At 46.8% G+C, this 18,840-nt stretch overlaps 1 long non-coding RNA gene across 1 annotated transcript; it reads left to right on the top strand.

Annotated features, from left to right (window-relative positions):
* Positions 1-16,278: 16,278 nt before the first annotated feature.
* Positions 16,279-18,584, top strand: LOC117018643 (uncharacterized). The gene is made up of 3 exons (XR_004422274.1): positions 16,279-16,700; positions 17,778-18,012; positions 18,443-18,584. It is a non-coding gene; the product is annotated as an uncharacterized LOC117018643 (long non-coding RNA).
* Positions 18,585-18,840: the final 256 nt, after the last annotated feature.

Below are 18,840 nucleotides of genomic sequence, written 5' to 3'. Positions count from 1 at the left end.
CTTGCCTGAACAACCTCTGGAGGGGGATGGATGGGGCAGGTCACCAGTGGACATCTTGCAGAAAGTCAGACAGACGTGAGGATTATCGTCTAAGACGGATCCTTTTCGGGACTCAGACATTTAATGTGACACTTCATTCCAAAATAAAAGGAATTTGTTTTTCTTCTTTCCACTGGATGTGCCCTGACAGGTAATGGGAAAATAATGTTCATCATGAAAGAAACCCTGGGTTTAATGAAGCTGAGCAGGGCTCCTGAGTCTGACCAGCTCAGAGCTTTGATATGCTGATGTGCGCTGTAACTCTGTGCATTCCAGAGCCTTTCCCAAACTTTCCTGACTGTCAGCCCTTATTAAGGATGGAGCTGCTTGCAGGACTCGTGTTCCATGGGGGTTTTTGAGAAATGACATTTTTATAGCAATGCCGTTTTATAGAAATGACTTTTTTTTTTCCCCATTGAGCATTCCATCTTTTTCTCAAGACTGAACTTTTTACCTTGACCACTTTTCTCTAAAAATAGATTTTAAAACTATTTGGGCACGGTCAGATGGGTTCCATTCCTAGGGCTCCAAAAGAACCCATCCTGGCAGTTGGCTAAAGATAAATGATGGTTCGTGTCAATCACTGGTCTCATTTTCCTCTTCTACCATCCACTCAGGCTATCAGTTGACCAATCTGGTTTCATCGACTGCACATCATCATAGCTGAGCACTGGGGTCTCCATGAGTCCTGTCATTGCCACTCTCAGAAACTGAGATGTGGGTCCCTAATAGGAACGATGTCATGGTTCCTATGACGATGTCAGATGTTCCCTAATAGGAACTCTGTGTCATGCTGTCGTGGTTCTGGTTAAGAAGGTGAGAGACGTGAGGAATTCCCTAGGAAACAATTGGCCCCTTTCTTTTTATTCTTTTCCAGCTTTTTCCTTTTAAATATTTTTCCTTCTCTCTTTGCATCAGAGTAAGTGTCGTACGTAATATACCAAACTGTGGTCTACATTTCAATTATGACAGCTCTAGGACAAACGCGCTCTTGAGCAATTTTGACTCCTTGAATTCTTTTCTGCTCACTACATTCATGTGGGTTATGTTTGTATTTTAAAAGAACACAAAAGGGAAAAGACAATGGTTTGCCCAAGGGAATGAGCTCCTAACGATGGTATATTATGAACAGTGACAACCTGGTTTGGAGAAACTTGGAGAAAATTCTTGTCTTCTGAGCATTCTTCAGTTCAGGTGTTGTGGGCCCTTCTTCACCTGTGCTTAAGGCCAACCCTGCATGTGAAACATCTATGGGCATCTGAACTCCCCAACTATTTATGGCTGCATAAAAACCACCCCATCCTTAGTGGCTTCTAATGGCAATGATCTCTCATGAGGCTGTGGGTTGGCTGGGCTCAGCTGGGCAGTTCTTCTGCCCTACGTGGTGCTGGCTGGGGCACTCATGTGGCTGTACTTAGCTGAGCACTTGGCTGGGGCTGGAACATTTAGGATGGTCTCATCCACCTGTTTTGAGTTTATGCAGGCCTTTAACTGACGTGCTTCAATTCACCCTCACATGGCTTCTCTTCTTTCAGTAGTCCAGAATGAGTTCCTAAGAGCATGGAGGATGGTTTCCAAGAGAGCAGAAACTGAGTTCCTCTCACCGTATTTTATTGGTCAGATAAGTCAAGGCCAGGCCAGATTCAAAGGGAGGGGGAATAGTCCATCCCTTGATGAGAGGAGCAACGTGATCAGAGGAATTGTTGATGGGCATTAAAGATTCTACCACAATGCCAATTCATGGATGCTTGAGGTAACTCAAGACTGGTACATGAGAACAGTGCACATCTACCTACTGCCCCAACTTTGCTAAATTCCAGAGAAACAACTGAAGAGCTCAGACCCACATGTTAATTCTTTTATGAGGGTCCTGGCCTGTGGATGTCTCCAAGTGGAATTGATGATGTTTCATTTCACAAAGAATGAAAAGGAAACTCTGAGTTAGGGCTACGTACACAGTATAACTTTCCCCAAAGTTTCACTCTGCCAAAGGAAGATGTGGCAACAAGCCTGGGCGCGCAACACCACAATGCTTTGAAACACCAGCGTTTGATGGGTTTCCTCAATAGCTCTCCAGACGTTTGGGGTACAGTAAGTCCCAGCCTGTAGCTCTTGTTTTCTCCTGTGGACACAGACTGAGCAAGCTCCCGAGCATTTCACTGGAGCCGCAGGGTGAATCAAAGATTAGAGGTCATGGCTAAGGAGACAGAAAACACACTTCCATCTGCCATAACTTTGCCAGCTCCAGTGCCACTCTTTCATGGACAGAGCATTGTGGATTTAAAGGAGACATTTTGAGCAAAAGAATCACTTCTAATATCAGCCCTGCCTTCGTTCCGTTTTATAGATCAGATGTTCAGAAATCAAGATAGCTGTCTACGCTGTCGCATGCACTGAATGAGGAACAAGAAAATCTACCCCAATTATTGAAAAGGAGATTTCTGGTAGATACCAGGAAGGCTAGGTCAGCTGCTAGACTTTGGCACAGATGATCAAGCTATTTGGTCCACTTAGCAGAGCCTCAAGAACACGTGACGCAATAGCTACGTTGACCCTGGTTGGTGTCTGGCAGAAGTCAGAGGGAAGGATTTCCTGACCTTCCCAAATCACGTTGTGCTCTCTGAGATCGTTTCTGCTCCTACTTGTCATATTTGCTTCCCATCACTTTCATCTGTAACATACAAAGATATTTATATTATTTGCATTTAAATTGCTGTCCTCTGTGAATCTATAAAACACCTGGGGTTTTATTAGTGAGCTCATTAGGCTTTGCTGCCATGTGGAGGTGAGGCTGCCCACACTTGAAGCTGGAAGAGAGGACGGGCTGGAGAGTCTGGGTGGCTTTCTTCCCAGGGGTTTTCTCTGAGACAAAGCAATATTGCATCATAAGCAATACTTCTGCGATTGACCACAGAGGCAGACCCAGTGCTGAATGAGAACACTCAAAGTAGAAGAACATTCTGAATACTCAGTTCACTGGATTATCAAAGCTTGCTTGCAAATGGAAACTTGGCTTCTGCTTTTTCTGGTCAATTTTAATCAAAATAGCTCCACTCGTTTCTGCTCAGTGATCTGCCTTGCAGGATGCAAGTTGTCAAGGTTGGATGGGGTTTCAGCTCATTCCTTTTTGTCATGGCTGAACAAGGCCTACAAGTGGTTCGATTTGGACGGCCCATGTATGTTGGGGTTTTAGAATAACACTATTCCTTACTGAGGAGATTGGAGTCATTAGGGTCCAATGGCTCTGTTCTGGGTCTGGGCTCCTAAGTGCACGATGACGCCTCTGCAATCCTGAGCCTTGCTGCTGATCACTGCAAGCCCACCACCTCCACCAGGAAGCCCCTACTCCACTAAGGGCACCCCAGGCCATGGGAAAGCCATGCCGGCCTTGCCATTGCCGCTCCAATGAAGGTCAAGCCCAGGGCCTCCTAGGCCTTCCAAAGTGGCTCAGGTGGGGCCACACAGGTAGTTATGAGTTTTTAATGTTAAATAAAACCACTTCCCTCTCAGATTCCCCCTTCTGCCTCTCCTGCCTCAAACCCGTGTGAGCAATTCCTTGCATTTCCTTTGTTGTAAATCTTTAGAGTGGATTCTGTTTTCCTGCTTGGAGCCTGGATGATCTAGGTACCCTGGAAGGCAAATTACCTGGGCTCAATTCCTGCCCTGTGCTGTTCACCTCTCTCCTCTGGGAATAGCTTTCTGCAGCATGTGCAGGTGGAGTCAGATCGTGGCTCCAGTCCAGCCCGGGAAAAATATGACCGGTTAAGCCATCTGGACTTAAAAAGGCTGGCATCTAGCTATCCTCAGTCCATTTTCTCATCCTAGATTGGGTCATTCATTCATTCATTTATTCAGCATATTTTAGAGAATCTTCTGTCTGCGAAAAACATTTCTAGAGGCCCAATTAGAGAGAAGCAGGATATGGGCTATGAAAAGCACAGATGCCTCTTTGGAGTCTCATGTCAAAATTTCCCTCCCCAGCTGTGTAGAGATGTGAGGTCTGGGAGAACTGGGGGCGGGAGATCACAAGCTAGCTGTCCTCCCCAGTGTCCCCAGGCGGTTGCCTACTAGGGGTCAACGTCTCTGCTCAGGGCTGGTGGATTGTTACAAACATGCACTCCAGCACAGGGTTGCAAAAAACAGCGTTCCGCATTTCGTCTGCCGCAACGTGGTTACACTCTGTTATCCACTGAGAGATAGCCTCTCAGGTCAATCAGCTGGAACTTCTGTAGGCCTCAGCATAAAATGGGCAGTAGGCGAGTCCATGGTGGGGCACAACCGAACGAGGTCTCCGAATGAAATAGATGGATGGGAAATGCACGCAGCCTCACAGCACAAGAGTCCTCTTCATTCACCACCTAACAGTTGCTGCTGCTTGTCAAGTACCCATTGTGAAGCCAGTACCCTGCTGTGAGCTGTGCGCACGTGGTCTCATCGTGTCCCCACAACTCTCTAAGAGTATTTGTTAATCCCCATTTTACAGACCAGAAGTCTAGGCCCAGGTCATTTTCTATTATTTGACCCAGAGTATGTGGCTGCGAAGTGGCAGAGCCGGGAGCCACGCCCACACCCATCAGCATCTTTAGCTCCGCCCTTTCCCTGGCTAGAAGGCCCATCCCCAGGCGGCCTTTTAGTAAAATTTGTATTTTCACGTTAGCCTCCTGGGTTTCTGGGTCACTTACCCACAGTGGGTCTGGAAAGCAGGCTAGTTCACTTTCACAGTACCAGGGCCAAAATGAATGAGGAAAGGGAAAAATCAGTGCTGGGAAAATAAAAAAACGACTCAGAAATAGGACCATGCCATGGGGTCCTCAGTGGCTTTGGGGCCACCTGACTCGGCTCCTTCCTTTTGCAGGGACAATTGTGCGTTCACGCTGTGCCCGGGAGGAGCAGTGGGACACAGGGGTGGCCTGTGTGGCATCTCAAAGGTTTCCTGGGATGGAGTTCCACATGACTGGTGAGCTTGTGCTGCTGAAAATCCAGTGAGATGGTAGGAGATGTGGACCCGAGCTGAACGCCAGCTGTGCCGCTGACTCGCCATGCTACTTATACGCTTTGAGCCTCCGTTTCCATGTGTGTCAACGAGGATAGCAGTAATTCTTCCATCACAAATGTGTTGTGAGCATCAAATGAGGTATCATACTGAGAATAGAGTCTGCACAATTAAGTGTTAGCTGCTCTTCTTATCATTTTTTCTTATGTTGTTGGTGACCAGAGAACCCACATGCCCTCTGTTGTGGACAAGATGTGGACCTTCCAAAAATGCCAGTAAATCAACCGTGACCGGTGTGGCCAAAGCATGCTTGACCCCTGGGCGAGGCTGCAGGATCTCAGCTAATGCCGGCCCCTCCGGAGAAGGTATCCCCAAAGCTCCTTTTCTGTGAGTGGGACAGTCTTCAGGCTCAGAACCATATTGGGGGTCTAGATGCACCCAGAGCAGCTTCTGACTTTGAACTGAAATGTGTTGTCCATATATTCTTCTTGGGGTTTCAGGGCATGGCTGCACTTGACACCCCAAGTTTCTCATTCAAACCCAATGGAGAGAGGAAATCTGGTTCTGGAGAGGATGCTAGTGGCAGGGGTGGGGGCAGGTGGGGTGACTACTCACTGTGCACCCCACCATTTTCCTGCGCCTTCCCCTGAGAGACAGGCCCTACCTCCCACATAGATACCTCCGGGGCTCACTCCTGTCCCCCGCAAATGGTCATCTTCATTCCCTGTCTATGACGTGCCATCTTTTTGCAATGTTGGGCTGTCTCCAGATCTTTCTCTGTTTCCATTTGCTTCTTGCCTGGCTATTATTTAACGATAGATTAGTGTCAGCTCAAGAGAGCATTTTGGCAGGAGGAGAGAGAAGGAGCCCAAGTGAGAAAATGTCTTGATACAAAATCCATTTTTCTGTAACGTTCGGGGCTTCGGAGCTTCCACTTTAGGTTGACATTTTATACTGGATCTGTGAGAACACCAGCCAGGGAATTGATGATGACACTGCATTTCTGAAGCCCTTTCACAAGATGGCTGAGGGGATGATTTATCCTGTTTATTGATTCCAATTTGGCAGCTGTTGCTGGGCCTGTGTCAGGGCCCACACTCGGGGCTTGGCTCTGGTTGGGAGGCCTCTGCCTTGCTTGCCTTTCCCCCTGGCTCCGCCTCCTGGACCCTCCTCCTGGCCCCAGGGGCTCCAGTTGGTGTTAGGTGACTGTCCCTCTGAGACTATGCAACCGTGATGGACGGGCAGTCTGCAGCTGGGCCTCAGCCGGATGACATCACGCAGTTTCACTTCACTGTTTCCCCAAAGTGAACTGGGTCAAGTGTATTGAGGCATAAAGGCCACGTGTGGCTTAATACCAGGCTGTGGCCCTTGAAGCAGAAACTGAGCCACGGGCAGGACCGAGACCCAGGAGCAGACCAGTCAGCCAAGGGGCTGAGCCTTCACATAAACCAGGGGGCTCCCACATAAGCCTCTGTTCCCTCATCTTTAAAATGGGCGCATCTGCAAAACGTATTACTCTTTCTATTACACCTACAGAGCGAATCTGCAAAGGGACTAAAAATTAGAGCAAACCCAGGCTATCGGGGTGGAATATACGTATGTATGTATCTCGAAAATTCCATCCTCATGAGTATCCTCTTAGTGCCGGTTTGGACCTGCCGGTGGAGATCCTGCCTAGTTATAAGTTACAGTCTTATTTCAGAACGCAGATGAAAAGGCTGGCTTTTTCACTCACAGCAAGACAGAGTAATAGGGATGGGATAGAAACAGCAAAGCAGTGATCACTAGCACATAGCTGGGATGGGGAAAAGGACGGGGTTGTGGACTGTCCGTGAAATCACAGAGGTTCAGTGGGTGAGTGGAGCCCTCCCTCAGAAATACTGAAACACGGGCTGCGTTAGTTATCTACTGCTGTGTAACAAGTAGCCCCCAAATTCAGTGGCTTAAAGCAAAATCACTCCTTACTATCTCTCATGGTTCCTGTGAATCAAGAATTCAGGAGCAGCTTGGCTGATAGTTCCCGCTTGAGGTCTCTCATGAAGTCAAGGTCATAATCAGATGTCAGCCAGACCACAGTCATATAAAGGCTTGACCGGACCTCGTAGGGTCTGCTTCCAAGAAGCTCCAGTTCCTCTCTACATGGGCCTCTACTGAGGGTGCTTGAGGGTCCTTATGACAAGGGGGCTTACCCAGAATGGTAGCTCCAAGAGTGAAAGGCAGAGGCTGTGATACCTGGTATGGCCCAGCCTCAGAAGTCACACACCCACTGTCACTTCAGCTGCATTCTGTTGTGGGCACATAGATGGCCCCTGACTCAGTGTGGGAGAAAACTGCCCAAGAAAATGAATGTCAAGGAGGGGAGGATTGGGGGGACCATCTTGGGGGATGGCTGGGGGATGGCATGGCTGCCATAGCTGGGGGAGGGGCTTTTTGGAAGTCCAGACCAGTTGGCCCTAAGAATGGGAGTGGTGGGGGAAGGACGGAGGATAGCAGATGGGTATCAGAACAGGAACTTGGGGGCTGGAGCCCACACCACAAGCCAGCTTCCTCACACTGAAGCACAAAGTATGAAGCCACGCAGAGGAGACTTGTCACCATAGGGAGCTTGCAAAGGAGGCGATGTGACAGGTCTCAGCATGGAGGGTCCCAGTGTTCATCTCTGGGCCTGGCTCATCCAGAAATACTTAGAGGGGCCGTGCTTCCAGGTGGAGCCCACTGGGCAGGGCTGACGCTGAGTCAGGATCTGTCCTAGAAGTAGAGTGGGCGTCTGTGCGGGGAGAATGGAGAATTCAGAGGCTGGGAAGTGGCCTAGGACATTATTGGGTGGGTGATGGGTTCTACCTCGTTTTCTGGGGAGGCACAGGGCTGCCCACAACTAGCTTTGGTTTTCAACTGGATGAGCAAAGTCCCCAGAGAGTATGTCAGGAAGCTCTGAACCAGCCACCCAGGGTACCTTTCTGTGTGCCACAGCACATGGAATTAGTCTCCAAAGTTCTCCCCATCCATTTCTACCCCAATCTCAACTTTGCAAAGTCCTTTTAACCCCAGTACCTCCTCTGACCCTCAGGCCACAAGCCAAAGCTCAAGATGAGTTGGCATAACCAACATCACCAAACAGATGAGACAACGGAGGTGACAAGAGACAAGAGACCTGCCCAGAATCACCTGGCCACACCTAGCACGCTGCCCTTGGTCCCTGCACCCCTTGAGCTTGAGGTCAGCGCAGCAGCCCCACCTAAGCGCTGAGTGTCACATGCCCCTGGGAAGAAGAACCAATCTGGGATCCCAAACGATGGGAGGGACCCCAACCCTTGCAGGGCAGCCATAAGGACTTCCAACCCCAGGTGTGCACATTTAATGATTTTTTAAAACATACCTCAGCATCTCCTTCAGCACACATCCTGTACACAGGCTCACTCCACCCTGGCTCTCAGCACAAAGGTCTCTGCCGTGGGTTCCCTTTCAGTCTCCTCAATGGATGGTTCCTTACTATCAAATTAACCGCCTATCATTTGCACTGGACCTTTCTAGCAGTCACAAATGCGGAGTGGGACATTTATTGCATTCTAGATGTCTTATTACCCAGGTCCTTTCCAGCCCATGCTGTCGAATGAACTAGGTCATTACCACAGTCAGCCACTCTGGTGAGAGCTCTGGTTGGAGCCGTGTATGTTGGTAGGAGGGCATGCATGTCCAAGGTCCCTGCAGAGCAGCACCTGCCTTCTTTGTGGGATGTGAGCTTTGGGAGGAGACAGAACAGGTGAGTGCTGTCAGGTTGGACTGGCTCCTCCACCCCTGCAGTGAGGACTGGAACGTGACAACTCTCTGTTAGTATCCGTTCCCCATGCAAGGATTTGGGGCTTCATGGCTTCCTTCAGGCTCGGTTGCAAGGGAAATGGTCTCCTGGGGGACTGAGCTAGTCTTCTTGGAATGCCTACTAAGTGCCAGACACGAAAGCAGTTGCTCCCTTCAGAACACTTCTGTGGGGTGGATACTCTTAGCAACCCACAGCACACGTGGGGAGACTGGTTCCTGGGGGCAACGTCATTTGCCTGGGACCCCACTGCTCACCAGCGGCTGGAACTGGGCTTTGAATGGAAGCCTCATTTCGCACGTTCTCCTACCCTGTTATCATTCAGGGAAGGAGATCTGAAGTCTTCCGATGAAAGGATAATTTACCCCTTGTAGAAATCAGTACAATGAGGTAGCAACTGAAAGGCCTGGAAAGAAAATTTTGGCCAGCCAAGTTGCCCTGCTGCCCAGGGCAGGAGAGTGACAGGCCTGAAAGCGGTGGCCGTGCAGGAAAAAGGGACGATGTTTGCTGATGGCTCTGGCCCCTCAGGGTGGTCTAGTTTTTCAGGGAGAGGTCTGAGTGGGTGAATTTTTTGAATTATGAAAATGTGTGTATGTCTGGTTTCAGCCTGACGTGGTAATTTGCTTATATAACCTCCGTGCCTCCTCTTGGTGGCCCTAAGGGTCCCAATTAAGAGTTTTATGAACATCCTGCTGTGTTTAGTCTCTTATACCTTGGCGTATCTATTTCACTAACTCAGATGGTGCCGTTACCACACACATATCCTGTCAGGGCAAGGAATTATATTAACAAGTATAACCAGTAAAACCACAGCATTTCACTTTAGCAAAGGGGCTTGAGCAGGAAGCAGGTAAATCCCCGCCTACCCACACAGCCACTGTCTCTCTTCCCTTCTATGAAGTTAGACTCTGCCCCTGGGACCCAAATTGGGCACTGGGGGAACCCACAGCTCTCATATTTAGCTCAAAACACCCCTGAGCTATATGTGGGCTCCATCATTTCCTTAGTGGTGGAAGAGGCCATAATTTCTCACCTTCTTTCCTCTCTCCCCATCTTTTCTCTTCTTTTCCTCTGTTGTTTCCCCTTCTTCTTCGAAGAATTGTAGTCTTTCCTGGACCACTCTTTCCAAGCAGGCTCCTGATGGCCAATCCCAGGGTACATTCCTTCCTAGAACTAGGCTGTGTTTCCAATGGTCAATAAGAAAGCTGAAGTGGCCCCACTGGTTTTCCCTGAGAGCATCGTAATACTTCAAGTACCTCTGTGCCCCTGCACTTCCACTGCCCTCTGTAAGCACATTGCTCGCTGCTGAGCACATCATAAATGCTGAAAAATAATGAATGAGTGAAACAGTTCTCTGTATTCTATTTTTTCTCTTTTTCTATAGTAAGCCATTGTGGATAAGATGGGTTTTTGTTTGTTTGTTTGTTTCTTCATTTGTTTGTTTTACCTAAGAAAGTTGTCTATTGACTGGAAAACTTAAACACGCATAGCTTCAGAGAGTCGCAGTGAACTCACATCGTCTTTCCGGGGGCTTCTTTTTGGCCCCCGAGAGGCCCAGCATACGGTTCTGCTCCCCAGGCTCCGAGTGACGAGGTCACTAGCTTCCTAGCTACTGGCACTGTCAAGGTTGTCAACCACGTGGGGACACTGATACAATAAGGACAGTCAGACTGTAAAGACTACTTTAGGTGTGTGGGGCGGGTCGCATTTAAAAATGGTTTCATGTTCATTACCTCATTTGGCATTCACACACAAGACACAAAACCTGTAAGGGTCATGTGGTTGACATGTAAGCCCATTTTGGAGATGCAGTTCGGAGATGTTCAGTGGTTTGCTGAAGGTTTCAGAGGCAGTAGGTGGTAGAGATGGGTTTGGAAGCAGGGTTTCTTCCTCAGTCGGGCAACCGTTCTTCCCCGGTGCCCTGCCTACCTGCCTTTCTTTTACTGGAAGCTGCATCAGCTGCTTCGTTGAAGGGTCAGAAATGGCTCTAGTGAAAACATCTGTCCACACAAAAGCCTGTCAATGAGTGTCCATTGCATCTTTAGTTATAACAGCGAAAAACAGACAATAACCCAAGTGTCCATCAACAGGTGAGCGGATAAACAAAATGCGATGTATCCGGGGGATTTCATAGTATTTGGCCATCAAAAGGAAGAAAGTACCGACGCATGCTGCAAATTACATAAACTCTGAAAACGTGGTGCTAAGTGAAAGAAACCAGTCACAAAAGGTCACATATGGTATGATTCCCTTTGTATGAAAGTTCAGAAGATGCAAATTCATAGAGAAGGGAAGCAAATTAGTATTTGCGTAGGGCTGGGTGCTGCGAGGGGGCATTCGGAGGTATCTGCTAGTGGGTACAGATTTCCTGTCTTAAAATTGATTGTGCTGGTGGTTGCACAACTCTCTGAATGTACAAAAACCTATTGAACTGTACACTTCGCAAGGGTGAATTGTATGGCACATAAACTATATGTCAATAAGTTGTTACTAAAAAACAAAAAAACTGGCACTGGGCAGTGGCTGTTATAACCTCCTCTGGCCATGGCTACCCTTAGGGTGCCGAAAGTGGGTGCTACCCAATTCTGGCTGCTCTGACCTAGTCCTGGGGTGAGAAAGTCCTCCACCTTGGCCTGTTCCAAGTTGTGGGGGTAAATCAGGCACCTCCATATTCCCAAATGCAGACAAGCTAGAAATTAAGTTCTGTGCTTCCCAAGCATTAATGTGCGTTCAGATCATCCGGCCATCTCGCTGCAGATTCTGATCCACCTGGTCTGGGATGTAGCCTGAGATCCTGCACTTCTCACAAGCTCCCAAGTGATGGCAATGGTGATGCTGCCACCAGCTGTACTTTGGGAAGCGAGGTTGTAGACCACAGACACAGCTGGAAATGTTTACTTTCCAGCTGATAGCTTTGCCACATAAAGACACAGCCCTTGGCTCCAAAATGCCAGCCTGTACAACTGAATCAAATACTGAGATTTTTAGAAAACACATGCCTTCAAATGTCTTTTCCCTCCTCTCCTTCCAATTGTTAGGTGCGAATAATGGAAGATTTTGGAACCCCTGCTACCATCCAACTTGGTGAAATCTTTTGGTGCACGTTAATCTTTGTGGAAAGCACCTAACAACGTATGTGAATATTTTTTTCTTTGAACTAACTGAACTGGCCAGCTGTTTTCGCGTCACAGGGAAAAACCAGAGTTGCCCTAACTCTGTGCCTCTTTAATCGTGACTATATGTTTTAAAAGTACAAGATTAATTTCTGTCTTCAAAACATGAAAGAAGATTCAGAAGACCTCTTCAGAAGGAGATAAAAAGCCAGAGGATCGGGAACTTTCCAGTGGGTTGTGATAAACTTATGTATACAACGTAATATTTATTGAATAAACGTCTGTTACATGGCTGCAACATACAACAGACTGTGCGCTCCCCTTAGGAAGGGAGGTACATAAAGATGAAGACACTGTGCCCCCAAAGGGGCCATATGTATCCCAGTGGGAGGGAGAGACAGGTTTACCAAGGAAAGCAGGAAATGAGAGGGGAGGAGAGCGCTTTCTGCCTGCTCTCACTGTTTGATTGGTTTATATTCATTCCTCCCTCTAGATTGTGCTGATGTTACTGGAAAGCTTAAGAATCCTAGATGCTCTCCCCTTAACCTGAACAAAATTTCCATTTACATAGGATTTGCTAAAGGAATACAAGGGACATGGCACCCATCGCATTAAGTTCACGCAGCACTGCCGGAAAGCAGGTCTTCATTGTTTGCGGTGGGCTCAGATCTTAGCTGCAGGGCTGGCAGGCTTTTGATGAACAAAAGACGACTGAGTTCGGAACCTGAAAAGAACATCGTCGGATGTGGTGCAAAAAAAAAAAGAGGAAAAAAAAAATCGGATTCAAATTCCATTTCTGCCAATGTTTAGATGTCTGACAGCCTCGCTTGGTGCACCTGCTGGGCCTTAATTTTCTTCATCTCTAATATCAAGATGATTATACTAACTTCTTCACAGGGATGAAGCCAGGAGGAAACGAGCTAACGTGTACAGAAGGGCTTCACGAACTGGAAAGCACTCCAGGATGTCAGAGATAATGACTATTTCTCTTACCCCACATACTCCAGGCCTTACCTGTCTCTGCTCCCCCACCCCCCAAATCTATTAAAGCTCCCCTGTGACCCAGCCATGGCTTCAGTGCTGTCTCGGTGCTACTTGACCCACTAAGTGCATGCAGGGTCTTCCTCAAGACAATGCATTATAACTACAGTCAGAAGGACGCTTACGTCCACGCCCTGTGGGAATTCGCTGGCATTCTGTTTCTGCAGCTCTAAAATCAAGTCATTAACTACATTTTGAGGTTCTCACTTTGTTCTAGAAATTTGCACCCCGTAGCAGACTTGCTTCATATTTGGGGCACTGTATCTATCTTCCATAGGGAGGAAAGTCTGCAGTTGAGTTGTTTTCTTCCCTGAGTTTTTGAGTCTAAGTCTTTATTTCACACTAGCTGGGAAACAAAAAGCATGGGACACGATCACAACTCCACTCTGTCATCCCCTTTGACTCATCCCCACTGGCCATGGGAGTCTGAACCTACATCAGGGACCCCCCGCCCCACCCTTCCTGAAGAGAGCAGGGGCCACTTATCAGCCCCAGCTTTTGAGCTTTTCGAGTAATCAATGCAGATTTCCTAATTCGTGTTGTTCCCATTTAAGTGATAAGCCAGACATGGAACAAACTCTCGATGGGAAACCACTCCTTTTAAACATGATTGATAAAATAATAACTGAGCCAGCAGAACTTTTTCTGACAAAGGCTGGTGAGCACTTCCAGCAGGGCTGCTGTTGAGAAGTATTTTTTTTTTAAGTCAACCATAATTAATTCCATCCCAAGCTTGCTATATAAATTTTCACCTCCAGAAGATGCGACAAGTGTGCGTTATACAATATGCATGCATATTCATGTGCTATTCTTTCCAGGCTGCACGTGATGGATGTAGGCTATAAATCCACCATCAAGGTGATGAGATATTAATAATTGCTTCTGTGGTGTTTGATATTGCCAAGTGACTTTCGGTTATATATTACATGGGTGTGTTATACAGATCAGTATTCTCCCTGGATAAAGAAGGGCAGGGAGTGAAGAATGGCTTGTTAGGAAGGTTTAGAAAGCCATCTTTGCCGTCTTCTATGGTATATGCACTAGGGAGCCCGCTCTGAAGGGACCACTGTGTAAAGCCAACGGAGATACCAGGAAAACCACATCTTGGAGGTAAGGGACGTGCCCTACGGTAAGACGGTGCCCTATCTTACACTATCATACAACTCTTAAAACCAAGCCTTGACAAGGTCTGCATGGGTAACAGGCATAGTTGTTGGAAACCCACCAAGATAAAGTGTGGAAAATATCTTGATCTTCCCATAGATCTCCCTAACAATCCAAAACAAGCCTAAACAAGTTCAAAGTGATTAACCAGTGAATGAACACCTGTTAGAAAAAAGCTCAATACTTGAGAGAGTGATAACAGGATCCAGAACCCCTACAATATATAAATAACAATGTCAAAGAATACTAAACATAAAAAGAAACCAAAAAAAAAAAAAATATGTGATCTATGGTCAAGAAAAGAAGAGCTGAATAGAAACAGATCTCAGGATGACCCAGATGTTGGATGTAGCAGACAAATACTTGAAAGTATTTATTTAACACATACCCAAGAATTAAAGGAAAGTAGGCTCTTAATGAGTAAACAGAAAATATTAGCCCAGAAAAAAACCAAAAAAACTATAAAATAGAACCAGATGGATATTCTAGAACTGAAAAGTAAAATAATTGAAATGAAAAATTTACCTGAAGGCCTTAACAGGAAATTAGAGATAACAGAATAACAGGACAGTGGACTGACTTGAATATATTTAAGAATTTAGACTACTTCTCATGAGAAACAATGGAGAAGACACTGGAACAATGCCTTTAAAGTGCTCCAAGGGGGGGAAAAAAGCCTGTCAACAAAGATTTCTGTGTCTCAAAGAAAAATATCCTTCCAAAATGAGGATAAAATCCAGATATACCTTTTCAAATACACAAAAGCTGAGACATAAACTAAGAAGTTAATATAGGAAAAAAAATGGAATAGTAAAATTACTCAACCCAAAATAAGTAAAAAAAAAAAAGGAAAGAAAGAAAAAAACTGAGGAACAACAAAAACAGACAGAAGAGAAAAATGGAAAATAGAAAGATGGTAGAGTAAACCCAACCATATCAATAATTTCATTCACTGTAAGTGGACTGAACACTCCAATTAAAAAGGAGTAACTGCCATACTGAATGAAAAAGCTATCCCCAATTACGTGCTGCCTAAATGCCGAGTATACAAACAGTATGCAAAAAACTGTATCTATATTAATAATCCGGTAAACTTCAGATAAAATATTAGTGATAAAGGGAAGATTGTGTCATAATAAAAGGGAAAATCACCCGGAAGATGAAACAATCTAAATGTGAGTGTCATTTATAGCAGAGTTCTTAAGGACATATGAAGCAAAATCTGATGGAACGAAAGGAAGAAATAGACAAATCCATCATAATAGAGATTTTCACACACCCTGTATCAACCAGGGATCTCCAAAGAAACAGAGAGGGAGAGAGAGACAGAGAGAGAAAGAGGTTTATTTCAAGAAATGGACTCACGATTGTGGAAGCTCTCAAGTCTGAAATCTGTAAGACAGGCCTGCAGGCTGGCAGAAAAGGAAACAGAGATGCAGAGAGCTTGGGAGAACTTTCTGGGAGAGGAAAATGATATGCTCAAATATGCTAAGGCTGGAAGCAGGTCAGCCACTTCCAGGAACGGAGGGTGAGGGGCTGGAGTTCAGTGAGAGAAGAAAAAAGATTAGATGGAGGCTGCGCAGTGGGTGGGGACGCTTACAGAGCTTTCCTTGTAGACTCGGGAAAGAGTCAGTTTTCTTCAAAAAGCAGAGAGATGGCACTGAAGTATTTTTGGCCAGGGAGGGACTGATTGAGACTTTCCTCTTTCAAAGGAGAATTTTGTAAGGGGCCTAGATAGAAAGGGGAAGTAATAAAGGAAGCAGGGAGACCAGTTGTCTGAGCTGAGGGCTGGCTTCGCCATTTCCAGGCCACGTGGCTTTGGGTGAGTTATTTAACCTCCCTGAGCCTCAGTGTCCTAATCCGTCAAATGGAAATAAATAATTCTAATACCTCACAGGATTCTGGTGAAGACCAAACGAGGCTATGCAAGGGGAGGATTTCTTTAACACCGTGGCTCACATGCTGTAAATGCTCAAAATTATGAGCTGTTAATTACTCTTGTCATTATTGTCAGGAGCAAAGCAAAGTGTGGTGCTGGGAGAGAACTGCCGTCACACAGCAAGGACTCAGATAAGTGGCCGAGGCCAAAGTCCGGTCGTAGGAACGTGGCCTCAGTGGGGAGAGGGCTGGAGAGTGATGCCTGGAGCCGTGTTCTGAGCAGCACAGGTGCTGCATTGGGGTACAGTACCTCCTCCCCACGGTCAGAATTAGGCTGGAAACTTGGCGTACAGCAACACAGCAGACGGCCCAGAAGCACAGTTGGGGTGGGGCAAGAAGCTGGGCCACTCAGCCTGTCCTCTGTCTGCCCAGGGAGTCCCCTGATGAGACGCACACCACCTCTGAGACAAAAGAGTGACTCAAACTTGAGGAACAGGTCAGTCTGTGTTGGCCCTGTTTTCTCTCACCCAGCCAGGCACCTTGTTGAGTGAAGAAATAAACAAGACGCTAACACCCAAAATGAAGTTACGGAGAAGAAACATTTAACGTTTATTTTTTGTTGGTGGTGTGCTCGAAACAAGAGCAGCAAGGAAATGAGGTAATGACTTGAATCTCTTCAATAATCATTTTTAAGTCAGGAATTTGAAACTCACCCTTTGTGAAGAGACACTGCGCTGCTTTCTGTGCAGTCAGATATCCAGTCTTGTGGGGATCGTGCCAGACATTGGGGTACACCAATAAGCAAAGCTGGTAGAGTTGCTACTGTCACAGGGTTTATGGCCCAATGGTAGAAGATTATAAAAGTACCAAATACAAGAAAGGCTGTGTGTTCTCATAGTCTGGGGCCCTACCCTTGCTGAGGGATGAAGAAAGCTGGTCAGGAAAGTTGCTTAACGCACGCGAACTCTTCCCCAAAGTTCCCTTTGCTGAGAAGCTTAGAATGTACTTTCCTCTTGCTCTTTCATTATCTTCTCTTCTTTCTCCAAGTCTTCATTCTCCCTCCATCCAAAGCTGTTCAAACGCTCTCTGTCCTCCAATGCCTACCTCTCCTCTAGTCCAGCTTCATCCGAATCTTTCCCCAGAACCTCTTGGCTTCTCAGATGGGGTGTCTGACCCTCTCTTGACCTCTCCAATTTGCACTGCCATCCTCTGAAAATAAATAATCATTTATTTATTTTCCTCTCATACATGTAAAAAAAAAAATCACTGAGCATTTATCATATACTGCCGGCATTGAGCAACTTTTCCTATTTAATTAGCGTTCTACCTTGTGAGATAGGTGCTGGTATTTTCTCGATTTGACAAATAAGAACACTGCGTTGTAAGGAAATTAAGTCAGTTGCCCAAGGTTACACAGGAGGTAGAAGTTGCCAGACCTGACCTCAGGTCGGTTGATTTCCCAAGGCCATGCCCTACTATTATGCCACCCTGTCCCCAAGTGATTGTGATGCATCCTGTAGCCTCTGATGACCTTCACGTTGGGGAGGGGAGCATTTCCAGGGGAGGGGGGGCCATGGGAAACTAAACCGCCCCTTCTCATGAAGAGCCACTGGGTTCCCTGGGCAGGGCGGGGCCGGAGGGCCAGCCACGGTGGAAGGGGCTCTCTGACCCCTTAGCATAGGAGGGGGCTGTCTTCTCCAAGATGAGGGAAGGAGAAAACTCCCCCATCCTTTAGGGTGGGCCTAAGCCGGTGGCTCACAGTAAGAAGAAAACAACTCCGGGAGGCCTAGAAGATATTCCCAGGAGCCACCGTGGAATATAGGAAGCAGGGATCTGACCCTCTGGGCTGATGGATGGCTGCTCAGTGTCCGGGGCAGCAGGTGAGGGGTGGTTTGCAGCTGTGTAGCTACACTCCTCACAGGGGGCGTCTCAGGCAGGAGGAGCATCTGTGAAGGTGGATACTGTGACAGGTGAGCCAGCGCCAGGGGTTCCCTTGGTGAAAATCAACTAATTCATTTACAGTTGACCCTTGAGCAATGTGGGGGTTAGGGGCACCGACCCCCCACCCCGTGAAGTCAAAAATCCACGTACAACTTTTGATTCCCCTGAAAACATAACTACTGATAACCTACAGTTGACTGGAAGCTGTACTGACAACATAAGCAGTCAATTAACACATATTTTGTCTGTTTATATGTATTATATGCTGTCTTCTTACAATAAAGTAAGCTGGAGCAAAGAAAATGTTATTAAGAAAATCAAAAGGAAAAGAAAATACATTTCCAATATTTATTGGGAAGAAAACCATGTATCAGTGGGTCCGTGCAGTTTAAACCCATATTGTTCAAGGATCACTTGTGTTTAGTCCTGAGATGTTTGTTGGGCACCCCTGTGTCCCAGGCCCGAGTCGTCCAGGACTGAACAACATAGACCGAGACCCCTGCCCTGTGGAGGTTTGATTCGTGCATCTCTTGTGGCAACGTGACTCAATCGGTGAGCAAAACACACCAGATGACAATGGCGATATGGATATGCCAGCCTTGAAGGTAAGCACCGTTAGAGCTGTCCAAAGAACTAATTAGGCAGCAAATATTAACTGTAACCGGCTTCTCTGCTTCACAGAAAAAGTTTATCTTGGAGTCCTTTCAAAGATGCATCAGAGAGAGATCCCTGAGTACCTGCAACACGGAACCTAAATAATCAGAAACTCGCCTCATATAGAGAGCTGGGTGTTCCAGGGAGTAGGTCCTAAGAAGGTGACCTCATTTCCACCACAGACACTAGAATACCTGGTGGAG

Source organism: Rhinolophus ferrumequinum, chromosome 27 (genome assembly GCF_004115265.2).
Source record: "Rhinolophus ferrumequinum isolate MPI-CBG mRhiFer1 chromosome 27, mRhiFer1_v1.p, whole genome shotgun sequence".
In the NCBI taxonomy this organism is placed as follows: Eukaryota; Metazoa; Chordata; class Mammalia; order Chiroptera; family Rhinolophidae; genus Rhinolophus; species Rhinolophus ferrumequinum.
This window is presented reverse-complemented; position numbering and strand designations above follow the sequence as displayed.